Raw genomic sequence first — 16,192 nt, 5'->3', positions numbered from 1 at the left:
TGTGGAGAGCGCCCGCGCCCTAAAAAAAAAACCTCAAAAAAAAAAAAAAAAAAAGAAAGAAAGAAAAGAAAGTATTCTATGAATTACAATAGTACAAAAGTTAAAGTATTATCAACAAGTTAAAAATATTTTGATATCTCAAGTAGTATTCTGAAGGAGGCATACAGGTATTTAAAACAGTAGTCTTATCTTTTTCTTTTTTAAGGTTTTAGCCATAGGGTGTGTACATTCACCAGAGTGAAACAGACACAGAGACAAAGTAAGAAATCACACCCCAGGGGAGATGGTCATGCTAAAATTCCTTTTTCATTTTCCTCTCAGGATATTTGGCATGTGCATACATGTGCCTGGTGTAATTTTAAAGCTACTAAATCTCTAACTTGACCATAGTCAGCCATGTGGGGCCCCAACCCCTTAACTACTGTGCACTCATAATGTTTAAAAAGTAATGACAGGGGCCATCAGTTAGCATAACAACTATGTCACTGGACTCCCATGTAGTTGTCCATGATTCCAGTCCCAGACCCGGTGGCTTAAACTCACCCCAGGCACGTGTGTGCGTGCCCAAGATCCCAAGAGGAGAATGGAGGAGAAGGGATTGTGGTGTGGCCATGCCTCTGGGGGGTGATTTCTCACTTTCTGTCTCTGTGTCTCTCTCTGTCTTTCTGGCGAGCGCACGTGCCCTATAGCAAACAAACTCTCAAAAAAATGAGAATAAATAATAATAATAAAAAAATGAAAAGCTATATGATGATGTTGATGTGGACAGCAATGTCTTTGTCTTGACTGATATGCATGTTAATTATGCTGGAAAAAGAAGTATTATACACTGCAAAGATATATGTGATTAAATGTAATATTTAAAAAAATGTTTATAAAAGACAGTTTGTGGTATAAAGCAAATCAATATTTAGTCTTTGTCTTTAAAACAATGCTAGACCTTTTCATTTACAAAATGACTAAAAATATAGACAACCCCCCCCCCCGGTTGTAATTTAAGGCAATATTTGTCAACCCAACAGGTTATCAGGTCCATTCATGTCTTCTGCTTCTTTTTATACCTTTACTATTTTATGTCTCCCTAGTAAAGCTGCCTTCTTTGTTAGTAAAGTATTAAAGCGAAGAAATAAACTTTCTCAAATAGCAAAGGCCTCATCTTTGATGGATTTGTTTATTTTTGTTTTTCTAAAGGGCATACACACTCACCAGAGAAAGGCAGAATGAGAGAATGAGAAAGAGGAAGTGAGAAATTATGTCCCTGCAGGGTTGGCCATGCTGTAATCCCTTCTCCACTTTCCCCTGTAGTTTTGGGCATGCACACATATGCACTTGGTGTGATTTTCAACCTGCCAGGTATAGATTTGAACTACTCAGTGGCCAACCATATGGGAGTCCAGCACTGTGCCATCTACTGGCCCTTGATGGAGAGTTTTGACACAGAAGCTGGGCTGACCATATTGCAAGAAAAAATTGTATTAACTCTGTTTACTAGTAGCAGGTGAAGTTGCCAACATCTCATTGTGTATTAAATAAATCTTCATTCTTGAATTCCATAATATGTATTAATGTTTCCACTACTTTGCATTTCTAATTATTGATAGATAAAAGTGCATTATACAGCTGAAATATTTGCAACATAGTCATTTAGTTGCTTGAGCTAATGTTTTCAAGAGCTAGTGGTGTATGAAAAAGTAGATATGCTCACATAATCAGAACTTGTTTTAATCACTTTGATTATTACCTGGGCAAATATAGGCGAATCTCTTTTCCAAGATGGCACTCCTCAGTGGTAGAATAGGTACCATTTTCCCTCTCTTTTTTATATTTTTGAATGAAAGAGTGCAATTGCAGGCATTGAACCACAGTTTTCTGAATCCAAAGTTTTGTGGTATTACTTTACCCTCCTTGTACAAATACTGCAAAGTAAACAGATGCCTAAAGGGTGCTCTACTATTACTTAACTTTAATGTAGACTTATTTTCCACAAATTTGTAACTCCTTTTAAGTGGACTACTCCAAGGGTAAAGAAAATCTTGTCAAGGGAAATTCATTTCAGGTGTAGGCCATTGAGTGGAGCAATTCCTGGGTGCAGATAACTAGGTTCTTCTCATGTGAGCAGCACCAACAAAAAAGGAGAAAACTATCTACGAGACTCAAAGGGGGAATTAAAGAAGAAAGAAGAAGGAGGAAGAGTTCTCGAGAAGGAGAAGAAGAATCAGCAGCTGTGTCTATATTATAGACAGAGAAATATTCTTATTTGGTAATCTTCATTGTCTACATATTTGTAGATTAAATCAATGGGAGTGAGTAATTAAGATCATAGAATTCTCCCTGTAGGCCAGTAGGTATACTTTCTTTCATTAATAATTCCAAGCTATTGGGACCAGCAGTTGGTGTAACAGTTACGTCACTGGACTCCCATGTAGTTGACCGTGGCTCGCGGCCCTGACCTGGCAACTTAAAACTCACACTGAGTGTGTGTGCGTGTGTGTGTGCATGCGTGTATGCATGTTCAAGATTCCAAGAGGAAAATGGAGGAGAATGGATTGCAGCATGGCCATCCCCTCTGGGAGGAGACGCCTCATTTTATGTCTCTGTCTCTCTGTTTCTCCGGTGAGCACATGCACCCTATAACAAAAATCACTCAAAAATAAATAAATAATTACAGGTTACTAATAATCAACTAGAGAGCATTAACTATAGGTATTGTACCCCAGGAAGAGAAAGCTAGAGTTTCATAAACATCTGTTTTGGTCTTTGTATTAATTTGATAATAATGTCAACACTTTGATCCATTAAAAATTATATGAATATATATACTTCTCTACTACAACCAGAAGCTTCTTAAATTGACCACAACAGGACATGAATTAATCTCACTTTAAGACCATAGATTCCAATAGAGAAGTCAGTTGATATATCTGATTTAAAATTTATACTGATAAATTGTCCAAATGAGTTTCATAAGAAAGTTATGTAATACTAAGTTTGATCTAATAGAATTTAACATTACAAAACCTCACGTTTAAATAAATTATTTTATTCTGAAAATTAATGACTTAGAAAATTATTTTTCCCATACAATTCCCTGGCTTTTTTGCAATTATTTTATTCTTCAGAAACCACAACCAAAAGTCTCATGTATCTTATTTAGATGGCTAAATTACAATTCCTCAATCTCATTTTGGCTCATTAATCTACTGAGACTACCTGCTGGACCAGATTGTAAAAGAAAGGATTGTAAAGGATCTGTGTGGAGACGAAGCATAAAGCGTGAACACAGGAGTGGTACAAGCACACTAGTGATAGTGGCATTAGTAGCTGATTTCCAGATCAATCTATATTTTCTTAGTTTCCATAAATTGTCCACAATATTTTTTTTCTTCTATCATGGAGAGAAACTTAAGTAAGAGCTTTATTTAATTATTTTCTCAAACTTACAGACTCTTAAAATTTTTAGTTCACTACTCACCTAAAAGAAATAAGTAGATAAGTCAAATGGATAATTTATTAATTTAAAGAAAAGTTCTAGTAAGTCTTAGCACAAAGATATCGTTGTTGGTTTGTTTGTTGTTTAATCTCTGTTCACACAACGTTATCCTCAGAAATGCATAGCTGTGAAATAATTATCATTCCGTGATCATATTATAATAATCAGTATACAAGTGGTTTTTGAGACAGAAGTGCCTCCTGCTTCAGTGTTCAGTAAGCATTTATTCTCTGGTTTATTTACTGTAGACTTTGTCATCATAGGGAGGAGATGGACAGTGGCATGGAGTGATGAGCTGGTCTCTTTCTCTCTCTCTCTCACTCTTTCTCTCTCTCTCTCTTTTTTTTTTTTTTTTTCCTCTTTTTTTTTTTTTTTTTTGAGAGGTTTTTGCTTTAGGGTGTGTGTGCTTGCCAGAAAGAGAGAGACAGAGAGTGGATGGCCACATTGTAATCCCTTCTCCAGTCTCTTCTCAGGATTTTGGGCACACACACACACGTGGCCAGCATGAGTTTAAGCCACTGGGTCCGGGACTCCAACCACAGTCCACTACATGGGAGTCCAGCAATATAGCCATTACATCAACTGCTGGTCTCAGAGTTGGTCTATCTTTCATAGAAAACTAACGTTATCAAGTGAGTATTTGGTTGTCTAGTTATGAGGACTTAACAAGTTTACTAAAATGTTCTACTTTTTTCTTCAAAACTCTGTTCATTAATTATGGAAAAATGTTACTCTGTGCCCCTAGGATTAATGAGATGGACAGTTCATCCTTCTTAGTCATTTTAAGGTGAAACTATCCTGGGGAGCTTACGAAATATATCAGAAAGGGATAATAATCCAATTAAATTTACCTCAGAGTTACACTAATCATAAAGCCCTCACTCTTCCATTCACATCTCTCCTGGTTTAGTTACCTTTTCCAGTCAATCTCTTATCATGGTTGGAAAACAAGCTTTAGTTTAAACATAGCTGAACTCAAACATTTCCAAGTTTGTCAGTGCCCTTGAAAGAGTAACTGTCTACAACTATTTAGCTATTTTTAAACTTTATTTATCCATGCCTTCCATAAGTGAGAGAAACAGAGAGCAAGGGAGGACACACAATGGGGTCCTGATGCTATAATCCACACCCTACCTTCAGCCAGGTCCCTATCATAGGCAAATCTGTTACCAAACTCAAATCAGGTTCGCTCGCCCAAGCACTATAAAACCAAGCCATAGGCACCTGGTGTGATGAAGGAAAGTACAGCTTTATTGCAAAGCGCAAAGCAAGGAGAGCGGGCAGCTCATGCTGAAAAGACCCGGTCTCCCCGAGATGTTCCCCACATGCGTTTTTAAGGGCAAAATTAGGGGCAGAGGTCCCAGGCACATGATCAGTTCAGTGATTGGTTCAAGAGGGCGTGATCAGCTCATGGGCATTCTTGATTGGTGAGGCCTTAGATAATCAAATTCCTCTTCCGGTGTCAGCGAGGAGTCTCTGAACTCACAACCAGCAGTTTCCAGTCTATAAAACATCTTACATATTGAAATGAAAACCTTCTTTCCTTTAAGTGAGAGTTTTAGTGGTCAAATGGCCCTCACTCATGGTCCATGTCGGTCATTATCATAACCAAAGTCTGAAGACTTACTCCTTACTCTGGGACATTACAATGCAAGTGGACTTTATATTTCAGGAACCCTAGAAAATACATTAGGAGCTTCTTGCTCTGTTTCAAATCCATGCCAAGAGAGATCCTGTGACCTGAGCCAGGAGCTGCCCCATGTGGGATTGCCTCACAAAGCATTATGTTCTACCACTATCCTACCCTTAACTAATTTCTTTAATTGAGGAAATACATAACATTTCAAAACAATTGATCTATTACTTGTTTTTACCACATAAAAATTTGAAGTTCTAAATTCTATTAAAATACATGTTTTACTTATTTTTTTTTCCCTCACTGCTTCTTTAAAGCAAGAAAGTTAATGTTGAGTTAGTTTATGGGTGCATTTTTTTAGAGAGAGAGATTTTTGCTATAGGGCGAATGCACTCACCAGAGAGACAGAAAGCGAGAAATCACCCCCCAAGGGAATGGCCATGCTACAACCCCTTCTCCTCCATTCTCCTCTCAGGATTTGGACATGCACACACACACTCCCAGAGTGAGTTTCAAGCCTTTGGGTCCAGGACTCAAACTTGGACTTGTTGACTACATGGGAGTCCAGAGATGTAACGATTATGCCATCTGCTGGTAACAGATTATAGATGCACTTTCGTAGCACCATCTTTAACCATCTTCTAAAACAGATGGTCCTCGATTTATTAATGATTCGAGTTAATGATTTTTTTTTTAACTTTACAATGATACAAGAGAGATACACATTCAGTACAAAGTACATTTTGGGTACCCATACAACCTTAGTGTTTTCTGTTTGTTTGTTTTACTTTTGGTTTAGTATTCGATAACATACAGGAGCTATTCAGCACTTTATTACAAAATAGGCTTGTTTTTGGTTATTTTACTCAATTGTAGGCTGGTTTAAATGCTTTGAGCACATATAAGGTGGGCTTGGTTAAACTACAGTGTTCAGTAGTCTAGGTATATTAAAAGTATTTGGAAATACTGAAGGATATAGAAGCATGGGAAATAGTTATGGATACTGAAGACAGAGTGAGAAAAGGGTGGGAGAAAGGGGAGAGTGTGAGGAAAGAAATTAACAGGAAAAATCAAGAAGCAAGACATTATGGGATACAGAAATGGATTATTATCTGTTGATGGTAACATGTATACCATACTCAGCTGGACTGGTGTGAAATGTATTCATGCTGGGTAAATTCATTTATAAGCTAAGTGATGTATAGTAATTGAAAGTATAAAATAAATTTTATAAATAAGAAATAAGTATTTTGAATTTATGATGCATTTACAGCAAGAAATCCTATTATAAATAAAGTTGAATCTGTATATTTAGTGTGTAGGTTTACCATTTTCATAGATGCATTATTTTATTTGAAAATTTCTCATGTGACACAGCTTTCCTAAAATTCAGAATTTATAAGCTCAAAAATGTAAAATAAGATATATTAAAAGTACACTCCCAACCACAGTAGTGTGTGCTGATTGACATTGATACGTAGTAGTCTGGTGCCACATGAGAATCCCAGGTTTATTCCCTGCCCATTCCCAAATACCTACTTGTAGTGATGGAACTTGTAGTCCCACCTAGTAGAGAGCAGAGCCTAGATAATCACAACATAATGAGACTCTAACTTACAATGCAGCCTTCCATGCCCATGGGCTTTATTTAAGCTTTTACCCATGGAAAGAAAACAGATTCATCTGTGCCCCACAAACCATCCTTAGAATGACAATGGGACAAAGTAATTGTGAAAAATAATGGGATAAACATAACTTGTCCAGAAAAAAAAGAATCCTACCAAAATATACCCAACGTTCTGCAGTAATGGCATCTGTGTCTGTCTTAAATACATTTTTAATCTCTGATACTTTGAGTTCAAGAACACATCTATATTGTCAAACCAGACTGCAAATTCTGGATATGTAGAATGGTTATCAAAAAATCAAAACAGAAATACTGAGACAAAATACCTCAGAAATGATTTCCCTTGCACTTACACTATATAAGACAGTGGATGACATAGAGTATGTTAACTAAAATAGAGGCATTTATTTTTTAAATATTTATTATGACTATATAAAACACTCCCCCAAATCAAGAGGATAGCTAACATTGGTGGGCTGCCCATATAAGTTGGGATATAAATTGAAAATAAGACAGGTGTCTCCAACAGGATGTTCAGTTATACTTCAGCCCTTGTTTTAGCTAGCCTAGTATCATGGCATGCACTTGCTCAGACTATTCAGGGAGGTCTCCATACCTGAATCTAGACCCTTCCCATGTGGGTCAACCTCACAAAGCATCACATCTTATCACTATGACATTGTCCATTCCCCAAATACCTGTAAATTACATGGCAGACAAATGATTGGTATTGAGAATGTATAAAAATGTAACAAGGGGGCAGATCCACAACTAGTGGTTTAGGAAACTCAATCCCACATGGCCATCTGTAGTTTTAATACTACCCCCAGTGGCTTGGTAAATAAACCAGATATGTATATGTGCATGCCTAAAATCCTGACAGGATGTAGAACAGGAGAAGGAATTGCAGCTGACCAAGCTCCATTGCAGGTTGCTTTCTCCTTCTCTCTCTCTCTATCTCACTCACCCTCAATTAAAAATATGGGAACCAGCAGTTAGTGTAATGGCTATGTCGCTGGATTCCCACAAAGTCGACCACGGTTTGCCTCCCAGACCCGGTGGCTTAGAACTGACGCTGGGCGCGTGTGCGTGCGTGTGTGCCCAAGATCCCGAGAGGAGAATGGACGAGAAGGGATTGTGGAGTGACCATCCCCCCTGGGGGGTGATTTCTCGCTTTCTGTCTCTATGTCTCTCTTTGTCTGTCTGGCGAGTCCACGCGCCCTATAGCAAAAACCTCTCAAAAAATAAAATAAAATAAATAAATAAATAAATAAATAAAAAAATAAAATAATTGTTACTAAGGGTGCTTATTGTATTATATTAATGCAGTTGGAATATTTTTCAATACACATATACTAGTTGGCTAACTCATATTTAAAACTCAAAGCAATTAAAATATAAATAAAATAACTTATATATTTTATAAATAAAATATAAATATATAAATATAAAATACAGATTTTAAAATATTTAAATGGCCATTTAAATTTTATTTTTTCATTAATATAAATTATACTTGTAAACTATTAATTTTAATTTTTCATGAATATTAACTACAATGATAATAAAATTATAATTGTTTATTTTCCAATTAAAGATCTCCTAGAAAATGCATATTCCATTATAGCAACGGCTACAAGCTATTCACCAAAATGTGTGTCATCACTTGGGAATGTAGAATTTTTATGGAGGAAGCTATATAACAGTGTTCATTTTTCATTCTCTTATTTTGTTTTATCATCTATTTTACCCAAATACAATCATCCTTAAAATTAATATTATGTATGTTAACTTTTATTATCTTCTTCATTAAACAAAACTGAATGAGAGAATACTAAGAAAGGCATTCTTTTGCCTGGCATAGCATACTTGAGAAATTTATCTTTCAATATTTTATGTTGACTATCTACTGCCTGATATCTGTTAACTCTTACTTTAAATTATTTTTTTAACTTTTTTTCCTCAGCTTCTTGAATCTGTGACAGTAGACAGATGCAATGTTGTGTGGTTAACCATACTCTCACACTCCTGCCTACAATTAACTAATAAATAACAGTCTATTCTCGTGCAACATTTTCTCATGCTTTTAATCAAACTATCAGCTGATAATTTATACATACTCTTTTTTTAAAGAATGATTTGTGTCTGATCTATTGATCCTAAATAGAGGAAATCAGATGATAAATATGCAACTAAGATATATAGTTTAATATAATATTTTTTTTAAATAACAACTTATATGACAATGTAAGGGAGTAATATATGGGAATAAATCCCCCCTACTTAAAAATAAATATCAAAGTAACAAACGAATGCCTTTATGGCAGTACTTATTACTATGTGTTTTAATCAAACTGAAATTTGGAGGAAATCCTCAAGTGTAGACATGGTTGAGATGCTTTCCGTTTTCTATATAGTCTTCCTATTCAGTCCTTTAGGATTAGCAGAAGGCATCTGCAACTGTGCCCCAGCTAGACTAAGGGCATTAGAACATTCAGAAATATCTGCACCTAAAATATTTTGTACTCTATTAGGAAGCTCAAAGACCTTTTCTATATAAAGGTTGGTTGTGGAATCAACAAGTGTGTGTTTCTCTGCATGTTTCACAAAACAGGAATTGAATAAAACGTTAGTGCAGAAAGTTTACTCCAGATGACTCATAAACAATACAAGGTTTGGGGATGAAAGTAATGCTGACGATGTCATTATAAAATCCAAAAATGTTGTAGAAAAGCCTAAAATCGATATTATTTTATGATAATATTTTTATCCATCAAAGTTCTTGACTGCAAGGAAAAATTTCATTTCTGCTATGTTAAGCAGTAGTGAGATTTACTGAGAGACTCAAAATAAGCTCGTGACCAGCCTTGTACAAGAGGCAGAAATGACAGAAATGGGAAGGGTGAAACAACCCGGCCAACATAACACCCTCCTTTCATGGTTCCATTAATGCTGCTCGAACGAATACAAACCTAAGCATGCCTTTCCTTTGCCTCACCACAACTGGGAGAACATTGCCTGGTTCTGTTCTGAACGTATTTCTTTTCTACTGATAAAACATTCAACAAACATTTACAAAACTTCGTCTCTATCATGGGAAGCATGAAACACACATTTGAGACAACACATTTGAACAGAGTGCTAAATTAAAATATAATATATATATATATTTTTCTTAACTAAAGTTTTAAAGTGTCTACCTTCAGCTCAGGGTCTTAGCTTACTTTGGTTTTCAAATAAGTGTTTCTTAGTCATTCACCTGGATAAATGATTATTGAATAACTCTGTGCAACATCAATTTTATTGTATTAATGCAAAGGAAAAACATATTCTGGAAAATTGAAATATATGAGACAACAGAATTGAACTGATGAAATTTTAATTCAAGTTATTCTTTATTTTCAATATCCCTCTACTCTGTAATGCAAAAATCCTGGTTTCAAAAGTAACATTGAAGAGGAGATTTTTCAAAAGCTCTTTAGGTTAGCAAAGTCCTGCTTGTAGTATTATCATTTATCTTTCTTATGATCTAGGTCAGATCACTTAACCCCACAGTACTTTAAGGTTGCTAACATCAGTTTTCCAAATCAATCTCTTGAGCAAAATGTATAGTATTGTTAAGAGCTGCTTGGGAGAAAAATGCAGAGGCATTATTGCAAAGAGCAATGACAGAACTAAGAAAAGGAAGGGATCAAAGGGTAGGTATCTGGCTCTCACGGTATGAGGTATGAGGATTGTCGCTAAAGTGACATCATCTTTACTTAACTTAGTTTTGCTAAGACTTCTCAAACTACAAAAACCTGTATGTATTCTTTTAGGCTTCACTTCGATGAAATTAATAGGAAGGGACTATTTATGGTGATTTGCCCTCCTTGTAATCCATCAAATCTAGCAAACGTAGCTACATGGTTGTCACTGTTTTATTTGTTGTTATTTTTAAGTGAATACTCCAAAGAGAAGTTGGGTTTAAGAAAAATCTTAACAGTTTTCAGAAAAAATAAAGTTTATAAATATCTTTAAAAAGAAAAAGAAAAGTCTGAACACAACTGCTTTCTATTTTTACTATTTTACCTAAATAAATAATCAATGAAAATGATCAAACTATATTTGTGTAGAAAATATCAATGACATGTACAGATCTTTTTGCATGTTTACATAGTCAAAAAATTCATGTTTTGGCTTTTTTAATGAAAAGTATGAGTAACCAAAGACAGAGACAGGACTCTACCTCTAAGATTTGATCCTGACTTGCACTAGTTTCTCTCTGCTGCCACAGTCACACCATACATCAAAAACTTAGTCATTCATTTTTACCGAAAGAATCTGAGCTCTTTAGTAAGGGAACTATTTTCAGTGCTGTAGCAAGTAGTATTATAACAATTTCCCCTAGATCTTTGTATAATGTACACAAAATTACCTTCAAACTTTGTGGTTCCTAGGAAATGGTGGATACAAAGTAGCCTTATTTCCATTAGGCTCCTATATTTAACATCAAAAATAGCTCCTCCTTTCACTCTGAAGCTTGAGGAATAGCATAATCTGTACCTGAAATTGTTAGGGCAAGACTACAAAAATGTCATGGCAGGAGTCTATTTCAAGGAAATCGTATATAGTCTTTAAACACTGAGAAAGAGAACAGTGCTTGCTTTTCCTCCAGCTGTGCTGGCGCAAGAGTTATTTCTTTCTTCATTATAGTTTCCATGACCGATTTGTGGAAGCTTAAATTTCACTGTTTAAAACACTTTTCTGTGTATTTTGAAGATTTTTGAGTCTAAATGATGTTAGGTTGTGCGAGCAAAGGTGTCCTCTGCTACAGAATTTTCACTTTTCTAATAGCTGGCACAATTTTCTTTCCCAGTCTTATTTTTCCAAAATAAAGGTATTCCATCTGACTCCAGAATGTTTCCCCAAGTGGAAGTGAGCCTGTGCTTCCATAAAGAATTCCTAAGGAGTGGATAAGTATCCTCAGTGCTTGATCTTCCAGCACTGAGGCTTAGCCTTTGAATTTATGTCCCCACTTAACACATATTAAGTGTCCACACTCTATGACTGAAACTGATGGACTGAAGGATACAGAAACACAGTAAATAGATGTAAATATCAGATATAGTGTGTGTGAAAGAGTAGAGTCTGAAGAAGGGCAGTAGAAGAAAAATAGAGAGGCAAAGCATTAATGCTGAAGATAATTCTATAGTTTTATCAACTGGACTAGGGAGAAATGTTCATTTGTTGGAATATTCACTTTGTAAGCTAAATAACATGATTTAATGAATAAAAGAAAATGAAATAAAAATATTTTAAAAATTTTGTTACTAAAGGTAGGAACTGACATTGCTCCAGTGACTAATTATCAACTTGAATTCTTAGCCTTGTAGTTTATCTGCTGCTATGAGATTTGTCACAATTTCTTTCTTCTACTTCTTGTAAATCTCCCATCTGTAAAGTGGGAGTTAATACAAAGGCGAAACAGTTGCACAGTGGTTAAGGTGACTGGTCCCAACATGACTGACTGTACAGTTCAAGTCCCAGACCCATGAGCTTGAAAAATCCTCTGGGTTAGTGAATGTAGGTGCTCAAAGTCCCCAAAGGAGGAGAAACGGAGGAGAGTGGATTGAAACATGACCAGCTTCCGTAGGAGGTGTTTTATCACTATCTCTCTTCATTTCCCGACTGCTTTGAGCACATCCACACTGCTTTAAGCACATTCCCACTGGCAACAAAACCAAACATAAAAGCCTAAGGTGATTTCAGAATGTTCTTGGAGGGGTCAGATGCTGGCACATCACAACATTCTACAAGTCCAACTCACATGGGAAAGTTCTAGGTTCACATCTGGACACATTGCTAAGCACATGAGCAACCAGATGACTGTTATCTGGGCTAGCTGAGTCAGGTTAGGGGTGGATCGTGGGGTGAAGACGCTGTTGGAAGAGTCTGGGTCTCCAGTTCTTTCTGTCTGTCCTCTTTGGCTCATGAAAGAAAATAAACTTTTTTAAAAATCATGGAAAAATGGAGTTAAAGTACAAGTTCATTTAGCTTAGAAAAAATGTTGAAATCCAAGTATAGTTTTCCTAAATAATACACATATTCTATGAACTTTGTGAAGCCTCTTTATAATGAATGATTTTCTTTCGTTAACAATTACCTGTCATTTATCTAGAAAAATCACTGAATTTTGAATAATTTATTTTGTTTCAATTCTCTTATTTTCACATTGATTAAAACTCCAGCCCCCCTCATTTCATTTTCTTTAAACGTTTCTGTCAGATTAAGGGAGTCAATGAGTGGGATTGCTTTTTTTCTCTCTTGTTCAAAAAAATCTTCTAAATTCATACAGTTAATCACAAATGTTTAAGTAAAGGATATATATCACCCTTAACTTTGTACTATTGAAGATTTATGACAGAAACTTAACTATTTTTTGAACGATGAAGCATAAGATAATTTTGGAGGTGAGAAATGAAGTCAATCCTAGGATTTGGTGGAGGAGGCCAGGAATCTTCAGGCCAGTTACATAATGAATTTACAGGTTCTTCAGGGGAAAAAAAAAAAAAAATCAGTGCTTACAAGGAAAGAAAAGCTGAGATGTTTAATTCTGTGTCTTATCAGGAGCCCCCCATATGGAATCTGTCTCTCAGCACACTCTCCTGATCCAGAGTATTCAGGACAAGCCCCTCTCTGCACTCCTGCATGATGATAGGGAAGGGCTGGGTGCCGAGTACAGGGGATTGTGGAGGGGAAGCACAGTCCCCTTGCAGGCAGTACAACAGAGAACATGTGAGTAGAAAGGCATTGCTCATCCCCTCTATCCCCTCCCAAGAAAAACTGGAATATTGAGCTCCAGGATTTATGTCCATCCAATGAGGGAGGTCAGCAGGCAAAGTTAAGGATGAACCACCCCATGCATCAGCTGAAGTGATGACGCTTCCCCATGCAAGTGTGATCTATGTGACTCAGCTCTACTCAACTTGTGGTAGGAAGTAGGACTCCTGTTCTGGAATGCTAACATGAGAGAAAGCACAATGGGAGGGTGCTTCAGACCCAAGAAGAGGGAGGTGAAAACATCCAGGAAATGAGCCATAGTGGCTAGTGTTCAGGAACAAACAGGAGCATATAATGCCAAAGAAGGCTGTCGGACAGCTCCAGGGGAGGTGAAAGTTTGGTCTTTTGGATCTCTTGGTGATAAGGCACTGCTTTTGGGATGTGAGCTAAGAGTGATTGATCGTCTTAGAGTAGGATCTGAGGATGTGTTTGCTGAGGCCTAGCAAGTTTAAATAGGAAACCCAGAGCAGTAATCTGAGAAGAGGCTCCTCCCATCAGTCCCAAGGGCCACTGGGCAAAGTGCCAATAGACAGTCCTGAGCTACCACCCACCCCAGGTCACAGAGAGACATGGTGCAGAGTAAATTCAAGACTCTCCTCTTGTGGATTTCCTCTTGAGGATCTCAAATGCAGTACCATTCTGGGTACCCACCAGAGTAAACATTTGCATGTGTTTCTGGCAGTTTATTTAATAAAACTGAAATGTGCTGAATACTCTAAAATGTTATATTTTATATCTTACTTTTGACAATGGTTATGTATTAATATTATAATTTTCTTATATTTTATGTATGTTGGTATTTTATCAGTCTTATTGCAGTTTTATAAATCGTCTTCACTTCATAAGCCTCTGATATATATGAATTTCAATTTCCAGAGTTTGGTGAAATGACAAGGTTCAAATGAGAGTTACCTGGGCATATCAACTGTGACTAACTGTATAAAGTATAAACTTAGCTGCTGCTCTTCATTCCACACATCACTACAAAACAACAGATGCACATCCTGACCAATGACCAACCACCTTCCTTCTTCCAAAGGCTGTCGGATGGGTCACTATGCACCTGTTCAGTTCACACATTAGCAGAAAAGCATTGATGTGTTGTCACCTTGTCTCCTAGTGATAAATCCAAGTGACATTTTACAGAAATAAATAACCAAAAGAAGAAATAGCGTAACAATGATAAAAGGTGTAACAAAGAAAGAAAATGTGATAACACAGGAGGTGAAATGGGATATGATTAGAACATAGCCATCTGTGGAAATGTTGATACTGCCCTCTTCAGAGAGATGCTAGCCATAGCACCAGAAGGACTTAGTGAAGAAGACTTTATAAGCATAAATGAGAAAAGTAATTGAGATTAAAAGTCTTGGAAGAAGTATTACTTAAAAATAAATATCTTAGAATTTATGAGGTATCTTATAATATTGGAAGCATAAAGGATAAAATATTGCAGGTAGTATAGTGGCTAAAGGGCTGGATTCCACATGGCCAATTCCACAGTTCGAGTCCTGGACTTGGTGGCTTGAAAAACGCACTGGGTCACTGGGTGTGTGCATGTGCGTGCCCAAAATACCTAGAGAAGAATGGAGGAGAAAGGATTGTAGCATTGTAGTATGGCCATCCCCTCTGGTGGGTGATCTCTTATTTTCCCCCTCTTTCTTCTCTGTCTCCCTCCCTCTCTCTGGCAAGCACACACATCCAATCACACACACACACACACACACACACGCACACACACATACACACACACACACACACACACAATAGAAGAAGAAGAATGGCAAGTCACTAAGCATAGAGAAGATACTTATTATGGGCCAGCACCATAGCATAGTGGTTACAGAGGCCAGATTCCACATGACTGAACCCAGTTGGCATCCTGGCACCAGCATCTGGTGAGTACATATGCCCGATGGCAATTAAGAACGAAAGAAAATTTAAAATCTTAAATATTTACAAAAACAGGGCTAACAAGGAATGTGGTGGTTGAGGCACAGAACTCTCACATGGCTGACTACACTTAAAGTCCCAGACTTGTCAGCTTGAAATTCACACTGAGTGTGTGTTCATGTGTACTCAAAATCCCAGGAGGAAAAAGGAGGAGTAATTGGTGCATAACCATCCTTGCCATATCTCTGTCTCTCTCTGGCAAGCATACATATCCTATGGCAAAACAAGACAAAACAAAACAACAACAACAAAAAATCTGAAAATTATTTCAATAAATAGAAAAATGAAATGTTCCTTTAGTCTAACTGTAATTTTGTACATGTTAAATAAGTTTTAGTGGTCTATGGTACTATAGGGTAAAAATGTATTCTGTGTTTTCAGATAACTCAAAAAGGTTTTCAGTGTTCTTGCTCTGGTTTGAATTTGTCTCCCAAAAGTTCATAAAAGTGAAAAGTTAACTGCCATTGTAAATCCACATGGTATTAATCCAACTATGGTATTATAAAGTGGTGCTGGGGCCAGCAGGTAGTGTGGTGGTTAAGGGACTGGACTCTCACATGGCAGACCATAGTTTGAGTCCTACGGTGGCTTGAAACTCATGTTGGGCACATGTGTGTGCATTCCCAAAATCCTAAGAGGAGAATGGAGGAGAAAGGATTGTGGC

The sequence above is a fragment of the Tupaia chinensis genome, unplaced genomic scaffold, assembly GCF_000334495.1.
Source record: "Tupaia chinensis unplaced genomic scaffold, TupChi_1.0 Scaffold148049_1, whole genome shotgun sequence".
NCBI classification, from domain to species: Eukaryota; Metazoa; Chordata; class Mammalia; order Scandentia; family Tupaiidae; genus Tupaia; species Tupaia belangeri.
The sequence above is the reverse complement of the archived record's forward strand: the minus strand, read 5'-3'. Positions refer to the sequence as shown.